Here is a 10,347-nt window from a genome sequence, read left to right as displayed (position 1 = left end):
AATACTTCTCCACTTTATATTTAATGAAGTTAGAATTTTAATAGAGAGTCAATAATTAAACCCATAAATGTTCACAACTTCCCCTTTTCCTACTGATCAGTAACATGTTTGAGCCTTTCATATATCCTCGGGGGGGGGGGTTGCAATTATTTTTATAATACAAACATTTACTGAAATAGTTTATTTTATTTTTTTTACCTAAGCAGTTTCAGTAAATGAAAAATTGTGCTAACCATTTTGAGAATTATTTTGAATACAATTTCACTTAAATATTGTAAATAAAAAAACCTGTAATTAGTAATACATTGCAAAGTTTAACCAAAATAGACAAAAAATGGGACTATTTTAATGTTCAAAATTAAAATAATATCTAGGTTTTTATTGTATATTACTGTAAATTTTATTTTTTTGTGTTTTCAGCAATTCTACTGAACATAGATAGGAAAGCACAAAGGAAAGAACTTTAGCACCCAGATAATGTTAAGCAGCCCCCTAGACCAATGGGTGGAAATTTGCCACTTTCATTGCAAACACAATTTCCCCATGAAAACTTTTCTCAGAGCCCCCTTCACATCTTTGTTCCTCAAGGTGTAGATCATTGGGTTCAACATGGGGGTTACTATGCTGTAAAGCATTGAGATCAGTCTGTCACTGTCCAGCGAGTAGCTGGATATGGGCCTGGCATAGGTGAAGATGGATCTCCCGTAATACAGCAGGACAATGGTCAGGTGGGACCCTCAGCTGGAGAAAGTTTTGAGCCTCCCCTCTGTGGAGTGTATCTTCAGGATGGTGGAGATGATGTAGAAGTAAGACAGGACGATGCACAGGAATGGGATCCACCCAATGAAGACCCCGACAGCAAGCAGGATAATCTCATTGAGGGAGCTGTCTACACAGGAGAGCTTGAGGAGCGGTGGGATGTTGCAGAAGAAGTAGTTGATATGGTTGGCCCCACAGAAGGGCAGCTGAAAGGTGAAAAATGTGTGCACTGCAGAGCTGAGGAAGCCACTGGCCCAAGCAGCACCAGCCAGTTGGAAGCAGAGGGATTTTCTCATGATGACCAAGTAGTGCAAGGGGTTGCATATTGCCACATAGCGGTCAGAAGCCATCACCACCAGGAGGATACACTCCGTGCCCACAAAGGCCAGGAAAAAATAGAGCTGGGTAATGCATCCTGCATAGCTGATCCTCTTCCTGTCCACCAGCAGGTGCACCAGCATCTGGGGAACATTAGTGGTGGTGTAGCAGAGGTCCAGGAAAGAGAGGTTCCCCAGGAAAAAGTACATGGGGCTGCAGAGCTGGGCATCCATGCAGACAATGATGATGATGGAGATGTTCCCCACCAGGGTGCACAGATAGGTGACCAAGAAGACACCAAAAAGAAAGAACTGCAGCTGCTGGAGGATGGAGAACCCCACGATGATGAACTCAGTTGGGGCAGTTTCATTTGCATTTTCTTCACAGCTGAGAGAGAGAACTCGAAAGGGAATACATTTAAAGAATGAGGCTGAGGTTTCAAAACAATGTAGAGGTTTGGATGCCCTGACCTTATTACAGTTTATGGGGACTGGGCATCTAAATCCCTTAGGTGGTTTTTGAAAAACTCAGATTTAGGTTGTTTATGAAGTAAGACAAAACACTTTAGGGGATAATTTCAGCTTAAATTGTGCAATATAAAGGAAGAAAAGTAAATCCGTGTGTCTCTTTATGTGTGTATTTGTGTTTGATTGCATAATTGTGCTTGTTAGTGTATCTGGTTGTGTGTGTTTCTGTCTATGAGAGTTTTATTGTGCATATATATATGATTGTGTGTGTTCTGAAAACATCCATTCAATATGCACCAGCAGTCATCTGAAAACATCCACTCAGTGTGCAGCAGCAGTCAAAAAAGAGAACAGAATGTTGGGACTCAGTAAGCAAGGGATAGATAATAAGACAAAACTATCATATTGCCACTATATAAGTCCATTGTATGCCAGTTCTTGAATACTGTGTGCAGATGTGGTCACCCCATCTCAAAAAAGGTATATTGGAATTGGAAAAGGTTCAGAAAAGGGCAACAAAAATTATTATGGGTATGGAATGGCTGCCGTATGAGGAGAGATTAATAAGACTGGGAGTTTTCAGTTTGGAAAAGAGACAACTAAGGGGTGATATGACAGAGGTCTATAAATTCATGACTGGTGTGGAGAAAGTAAAAAAAGAAGTATTATTTATTCCTCATAACACAAGAACTACTGGTCACCAAACGAAATTAATAGGCAGCAGGCTTAAAACAAACAAAGGAAGTATTTGCTTACACAAAGCACAGGCAACCTGTGGAGCTCTTTGCCAGAGGATGTTGTGATGGTCAAGACTATCACAGGGCTCAGACAAGAACTAGATAAATTCATGTAGGGTAGGTCCATCACTGACTACTAGCCAGGATGGGCAGAGATGGTGTCCCTACCCTCTGTTTGCCAGAAGCTGGGAATGGGCGACAAGGAATTGATCACTTGATGATTACTATTCTGTTCATTCCCTCTGGGGCACCTGGCATTGGCCACTGTTCAAAGACAGGATACTTGGCTAGATGGACCTTCGGTCTGATCCAGTATGGTCGTTCTTATGTGTATGCTTGTTTTTGTGTGTGTGATTGCAGTAGTGCCTATTTTCTATTGTATATGGATATGGTTGTGCTGTGTTTGGTTTTGTTCACGTATGTGACTGTATATGTGATTCTTTGTGATTGTGGTAGTACCTACTGGTGTTCAATTGTGTATGCATACAGTTATGAATTTTTGCTAATTTGTATGTAGCTGTTTGATCAGTTGTGTGTGCTTTTGTGTGTGATTCTGGTAGTATCTGCATATGTGTGTTTCAATGTGCATCTATTTGATTATGTGTGTTATGTGTCCATTTGCGGTAATGTCAGTGTGTGTTTAATTGTATTTGCATGTGTGTAAGTGCAGTAGCATATTTGTGCGGATTCTGGGTCTGTATATGTTTGCGCATGTCTGTGGTTTTGTGTGCTTAGCTATTTCTACTCAATACAATTTTGGATTGCGGAGTTAAATTCCTCATTGATCTAGGAGAGACTAACTATAGGACTGTGGGATGCTGCATTTCAGGGCTGGACAATACAGGAGGAATCCTGTCTCAGGACAGTCCTTCTGTACAGATCTGGTACTAAATACATAAAAGCTCTGCAGCACTCTCCCGTGGCTGGTATATGGAACATTTTCATACCAATCTTTCCCACTGCCGCCTCTGTGCATTTTCCATGACACCTTCCAGCCAGCCAGTGCACACCATTTCTTCAACTACATCCCACCTGGGTTCATACCCAGGTACATCACTGAATATGACATAGATAAACTGAATAATACTTTTCAGCAGTAGAAGAATGAATGAACTCATTCCCCATATCTCTTGTTAATCATTCACTCACTCACTCTCTATCTATCATCACCTTTAACAGGACTTTCTTTCTTTCTTTCTTTCTTTCTTTGTTTCGCCCACTTTCTATCTCCTTCCTCTCTGGGGCCACCCCCTACTCTCACCTCCTTACCTAATTAATATCCTGCTCCCACCTGTGCCATAAAGCACGCAAGCCACAAGACTTTCAGATAGCCACTAAGGGCGCAACTACGTGGACACTTAGTGATGGGGTGTAAACCTACTCCACACTAGCCTGCTGTGTGCCCAGAGTATGTCTGGACATTGCTGCCACATGCTAACAGTTCCCCTAGAGTGCTTTGAGCTAATCTGCTTTGCAGCTCAAAGTGCACTTGGGAGCTATTATTGCACAGCAGCAGCATCCACTTAGATATTTTGTGCACGGTAGAACATCCCAGCTTGTGGCAAACTAAGTGTTTATTTAGAGAAGACCTGACTCACGTGATTAGTAAAGTTATACTGAATTCCCAGGAACTATAGATTTGCCTTGGGATGCAGAGGCCTGGCAGACATAAGGGAGGGATGGGAACTGTAAAATATGGAGCTGCCCAGATGAGCAGAAGCCCAGATAACATATTTAATATGGCATTCAGAGTTGGCACTGGTGGACAAGGAGGATTTTTAAAGACATGGGCTGCCTTGGATATGGGAACTGGATGCCTAGCAATCTCTTGTGCCTTTGAAAAATCTCCCCCTCTGAGAAAGGTTTTCAAAGCTGCCTAAAAGATTCTGAGTGACCCAATTTAAGTCATCGTAAATGGACATGATTCTTCAGCGGGTAGGTGCTCAATAGTTTCTGAAAATCATCCCCTTTAAAGGCATCACAGATTAGACAACTGAAAATGGAGGCATCCAAAATCACTAAGGTCCAAATTATTTCAATGTGTATTAGACATGTAGATGTTTGAAAATCCCACTAGGTTGGTAAATATCTTTAAAAATCTGGCCCATCACTTCCTTTGAAAATTGTGGCCTTAGTCATAAACATACAAGCACAATAGTCTGACACAAACAAATCCACAGATATAAATAGACACAGAATTTCAGAAATGTAAGGCTGGATGAGATCTCAGGAGGTCATCTAGTCTAGCTCCTTGTGCTGAGGCAAGACCAACTAAACTTAGATCAAGTCCAGCAGGTGTTTATCCAACCTGTTTTTTAAAAATCTCAAGTGACGAGGGTCTCACAACCTCCCTGGCTGACCTGTTCCAGTGCTTAACTATTCTTATAGTTTGAAAATTTTTCTTAATATCTAACCTGAAACTGTCTAGTGGGAAAAAAAACTGGGGCACCACTCTATAGCACAGTAACTGCAAAGCAATACCTTAGGAACCATTATGACGGGTTGGATCACAGAACACTCCCTTGGGAACTGCCAACTAATGTGCCAAGACTACTTTTGCCACTGCTTTCTCTGCCAGCTTGGGACTCCAGCACCCTGTCTTTCTGATCCAGACAAGCCAGTCTGCTCCAGCACAGACCCAGGGTCTAAACCACATCTCCCAAGGCTGCAGACTTAACCTGACAGCAGTTTACAGAAGTGTTCTTGTTTTTAACACTCAGGTGCCCAACTCCCAGTGGGGTCTAAACCCCAAGTAAATCTGTTTGCTGAATTCCCTCTAAGAAATTATTCTCTCTCTATAGCACTGATAGAGAGATATGCACACCTGTTTGCTCCCCCCCAGGTATTAATACATACTCTGGGTTAATTAATAAGATAAAAGTGATTTTTATTAAACACAGAAAGTGGGATCTAAGTGGCTCCAAGTAGTAACAGACAGAACAAAGTGAATTACCAATTAAAATAAAATAAATCACATCAGTTTATATCTAATATTATAATAAAATTGAATACCGATAAAATCGCACCCTCAGAGATATTTCAATAAGTTTCTTTCACAGACTGGATGCCTTCCTAGTCTAGGCACAGTCCTTTCTCCTGGTACAGCCCTTGCTCCAGCTCAGGTGGTAGCTAGAGGATTTCTCATGATGGCTCCTCTTTCCTCTTTGTTCTGTTCCACCTACTTACATAGCTTTTGCATAAGGTGGGAATCTTTTGTCCCTCCCTGGGATCCCACCCCTCCTTCTAAATGGAAAAGCACCAGCTTAAAGATGGATTCTAATTCAGGTGACATGATCACATGTCACTGTAAGACTTCACTACCCACTTGCCAGCACACACATAAACAGAAAGACTTACCAATAAAACAGAGCCATCAACAGATAAGTCTCCTGACTAACAGGAGCCATCAACATTACAAACCAGCATAAGTGGACCACACTTTGCGTAACTACAATAGGCCCATAGAGTTAGGGTTCATATTTCTAGTTTCAGATACAAGAGTGATACATTTATACAAATAGAATGATCACTCTCAGTATATTATAAGCTTTGTAATGATACTTTACAAAGACCTTTTGCATGAAGCATATTCCAGTTCCATTATATTCACACTCATTAGAATATTTTTATAAAATCATATAGAGTGTGTCACAGCCACTATCATATTGGAGCTCTAAGCTGCTTTGTCTGATAACCAGTCAACTCAGTCTCGGCTTTTCTAACCCCCACAGATTGAAGCTGTCCATTCTAAACCCATCCCTCTCTTGGATGAAGGAGAAAACCCTGTGTTGTTCCAGAAGACTGATGTCTTCACTGTTTGTTACTAAGAGTGTGTCAGGTTGCCTGGCAACATTGCTCTAGATTCTCTTTGAGAACAATTCCCATGTGGTCTCCAAAACACATAAACACAGGAAACGGTGCTGTAAAAGTGATAATCTGTATCTCTGCAGGTGCATTGTGAAGGAATTTATATAGGGACATTAAACAACAGAAGAAGAAGAAGAAGAAGAAGAAGAAGACACCTCTTTTTTGGTGTCACTCTCCTCTCACTTACTCCAGTTTTCGAGCAGTGCATCTCTCTTGGATTAAGTTCAGTTATTCCTGATTTATACTGGGGTGAGTGAGAGGGGAATTATTTCTCAATTAATTCCTTAAAATGTTTAAATCTTAATTTTATTTTCCATGTTAGCTAAGTTATTGTAATTCACTTTTAATTGTGCACATTTCTCTATTCATATTGTATTGATGTTCCCCACAAAATAAAAGTTTAGGGGAAATAGAAAGAAGGAAAAAAAAGAAGAGAAGAAAGGTAAAGGATCTGGATGGGAGGGAAGCAGAGGGGGGAAGGTGGGCAAGGATGGGAATGGAAAGTGTCATCTCAGTTTCCATCCATTACTGATTAATCAAAACCTTTATTAAGTTAGAGCTAATTGTTCAAAACTGATATGAGATCTTTCTTCTTCTTAATGTTACCTGCTCTTTAGATGCCCTGTCAGTCAGGTTGCTCTGGCAGGGTTCTATCTCTAGAGGCAATCGGCTTAGTCCTTCGCTAGGAACTGAAAAGCTCTGCTGTGAGACAAGAGTAATTTGTGCATATGGGTGTGTGCGTCTGTGTGTGTGTATGTGTCACTATTGCAAAGTCTTTGTCTGAATTCTGAAATGTTGGGTTCTAGCTGTATGCTTGATTTTTTTAAGGTGCTGGGTTCATGAATAGAGGCTGGGCATTAACTGTGTGCCACATTGTGTCTGTACTCATGTTGAATCGATGAAGAACATTTCCACATATACTAAGTTTTTACATCATGTTACCAAATTTCACTCGTCTGTGCTTTCTGGCATCAGCAAGGTGGTTACAAAAGAGGTGAGGTTCACATAACCAGCCATGACAGCTGTACTCTTAGCAGCAAATCTCTCCTGATTATCAGAAGGGTTGTGTCTTGTAGGTGATTTTAAAAATCAGCAAATCTTTCCGTGGGTCTGTTCTCATCCTTAAGAACATTAAAATGGCCATACTGTATTAGACCAATGGACTATCTAGTCCAGGGACATTTTTCCCAACTGTGGCAAGTGGCAGAACTTTCAGAGGAAATTAACGGAAAAGAGACATCAACAAATGATCCATTCACTGTTGCCCATTTCCAGCTTCTGGCAAACAGAGGCTAGGGACACCATCCCTTCCCACCCTGGCAAATAGCCATTGATGGAGCTGTCCTCCATGAAAATATCTAATTCTTTTTTGAACCCTGTTATTACAGAATCAGAGACGCATAGAAGATTAGTGCCGGAATAGACCTCAGAAGGTCATCTAGTCCAACCCCTTGCTCAAAGCAGGACCAAGACCAACTAAATCATCCCAGCTAGGGTTTTGTCAAGCCTGGCCTTAAAAACCTCTAAGTGCCTGATGGGTGCTACAGACTCTTGCCAGTGCCCCTCCCTTCGCTAATTCCTTAGTGACAGACGACATGACCCACGACAGCCAGTGAAGCAGTAGCTCCCCACCACCTCTAGCAGCTCGGTGCTCCAACTGATACAGGTCACAGGTAGACAGAAAGCTGGCAAGATCATAGGGCTCAATGGGTAATGACCGACGGCTCCATGTCTAGCTGGTAGCCGGTACCAAGTGGAGTGCCCCAAGGGCCGGTCCTTGGGCTGGTTTTGTTCAATATATCATTATTGATCTAGAGGATGGCGTGGATTGCACCCTCACCAAGTTTGCAGATGACTCTAAAGTGGGGAGGAGTGATAGATACGCATAAATCAACAGTGTGCCCTTGTTGCCATGAAGGCTAGTGGCATCTTGGACTGTATAAATAGAAGTATTGCCAGCAGATTGAGGGACATGATCATTCCCCTCTATTCGGCATTGGTGAGGCCTCCTCTGGAGTACTGAGTCCAGTTTTGTGTCACACATTTCAAGAAAGATGTGGAAAAATTGGAAGTAGTCCAGCGGAGGGCAACAAAAATGATTAAGGGGATGGAGCACATGATGTATGAGGAGAGGCTGAGAGAACTGGGATTATTTAGTCTGCAGAAGAGAAGAGTGAGGGGGAATTTGATAGCTGCTTTCAACTACCAGAAAGGGGGTTCCAAAGAGGATGGATCTAGACTGTTCTCAGTGGTAGCAGATGAGAAAACAAGGGGTAATGGTCTCAAGTTGCAGTGAGGGAGGTCTATGTTGGATATTAGGAAAAAACTTTTTCACTAGGAGGGTGGTGAAGCACTGGAAAGGGTTACCTAGACATATGAGGTCCCTTCCAACACTGATATTCTATGACTCTATGAGGCCTGTTAATTTCACTGAGTAACTCCTGGTTCTTTTGTTTGTCCCTGCCTGCAGGTATATGGGATCTTTGGGAGCAATTACCACACAGGTGGGGTGCCAATTAATTTCTTTATTAAAGAGAAAAGGAAGTGGTGGGAATTTAACAATGAAATGCGATGGGGTGGGGTGTATAGGGTGTTTACAATAGACAATGATGGGGGGGTTCTTCTTATTGAACAGTGTAGGGAGTTTTAACAGTGGGGTACAGTAAGTGGGGCTCAGCACAATGGGATACAGTACAGTCAGTAAGCAACTTAAACTTATATAGGAATAACTCTAGATACAGTGTGGAATGCAAAACGTACCCAAAAGAAAATGCAAAATAAAATGGTAGCTTCTATATAAAAATGGTATACAAAGTATATTAGAAAAATGGAGGCAACTAATGGGGTGTTATAACCACAAGTAAAATGTGAGTCACAGTGCAATAATACAATACGGGTGATAAGTGAAATTATGCAATATAGGAAATTACTGACTTAATTTGTGAGGCTGTGATAGCAAGAGTGTACCTAAAAGTTTGGTCAAGAAACGGGAGAGGGGAGGCGAGTGAGTGATTAGTGGTATCTGAGGAGAGGAGAGTGCAGCTGCAAGCAGCGAGAGACTCTGAAGCCCAGAGCAGCAGTTTTAAGGAGCCTGCGGGCTGGAGGTACGGGAGACAAGAGCAGCTGGAGCGCGCTTAAGGGGAGTCTGGGAGCAGCACGAGAGGAGGGCGCTGAACGTGTAAGCGATGGGAAGGGACGTGGAGAATGGGGGAGACGGTTGAGGGAAGAAACAGGCTGCAGCAGCGGAGAGCACTTCAGGGAAGTTGCGGAGCAGCGGGATGAAGACAAACGGAGCAGTGTGATGGTGATCTTCGGTAGGGGAGGGGCAGCGGAGGAGCGGGGGCACGAACACAGGGGACACAGGGAGAGGCAGCATAGAGGTGTAAAGAAAGGCTAGAGGGATACCCCCCTCCAAAAAAAAGGAAAGAAGCGGCAAAGGGTTTGGGAAGTTACATGGGGGAAGCAGCAAGGGGTTACAACAGGGAGACATGGAGAAGTACACAGAGGGGGAGATTGGAGCGAGGGAAAAACAGACACGGGAAAGTTCAGGGAGAGATTGGGACAGTGGGAAGACGAATTCAAACAGTAAAAACCTCATCTATTCTCTAACTTAATCAAACTTATATAAATTACCAGCAGCTTATACAAAGTAATAAAACAGGTACAGAATACAACCAGACAATGGCTTTTTTAAATCTGTCTTAATCAACGACTAGGCAAAATAACAAAGATTACAATTCTAAGCAAACTATAGCAAGCAACTATACAGAGCAATAAAACAGCAAACTATAACAAGGCGGGTGAAACTTACAAGCTCTACAATCTTAGCAAACCATGACTTATTAAACTAAAAAGCAAAAACTACAGTGCACCTTATGCTATGGGGAAGTTACTGAGGGCAGAGTGGTATGTGCCCAGGATACAGCTCCCAAGGCAGCCCACAAGGAAGCCAAGGGATGGTGGCTGTAGCAGTGGATATAGCTGAAAGCAGGGAGCAGAGCTTAGCAGCGGCACAAGCTTGTTTTTAGCAGCAAAGCACCGCGGAGTTTGAGAGGTTTTAAGACACAGACCAAGGTTTAGCTTGAGTCTGTGTGCTAGGGAAACAGAGCCAGCAGCTAAAGTAATAAAGTAAAAGTAGGGAAAGTTTCACAGAGGGATTCTTACCAGTCCCCAAGGCAGCAGCAAAGGCAGAAGCAGCA

At 42.4% G+C, this 10,347-nt stretch overlaps 1 pseudogene; it reads right to left on the bottom strand.

The window, feature by feature from the left end:
- Window positions 1-521: 521 nt before the first annotated feature.
- LOC115642728 lies at window positions 522-3,406 on the bottom strand (annotated as a pseudogene).
- Window positions 3,407-10,347: the final 6,941 nt, after the last annotated feature.

The sequence above is a fragment of the Gopherus evgoodei genome, unplaced genomic scaffold (genome assembly GCF_007399415.2).
Source record: "Gopherus evgoodei ecotype Sinaloan lineage unplaced genomic scaffold, rGopEvg1_v1.p scaffold_45_arrow_ctg1, whole genome shotgun sequence".
Classification (NCBI taxonomy): Eukaryota; Metazoa; Chordata; order Testudines; family Testudinidae; genus Gopherus; species Gopherus evgoodei.
Note: the sequence above shows the minus strand (reverse complement) of the source record. Positions and strands in the feature narration are given on the sequence as shown.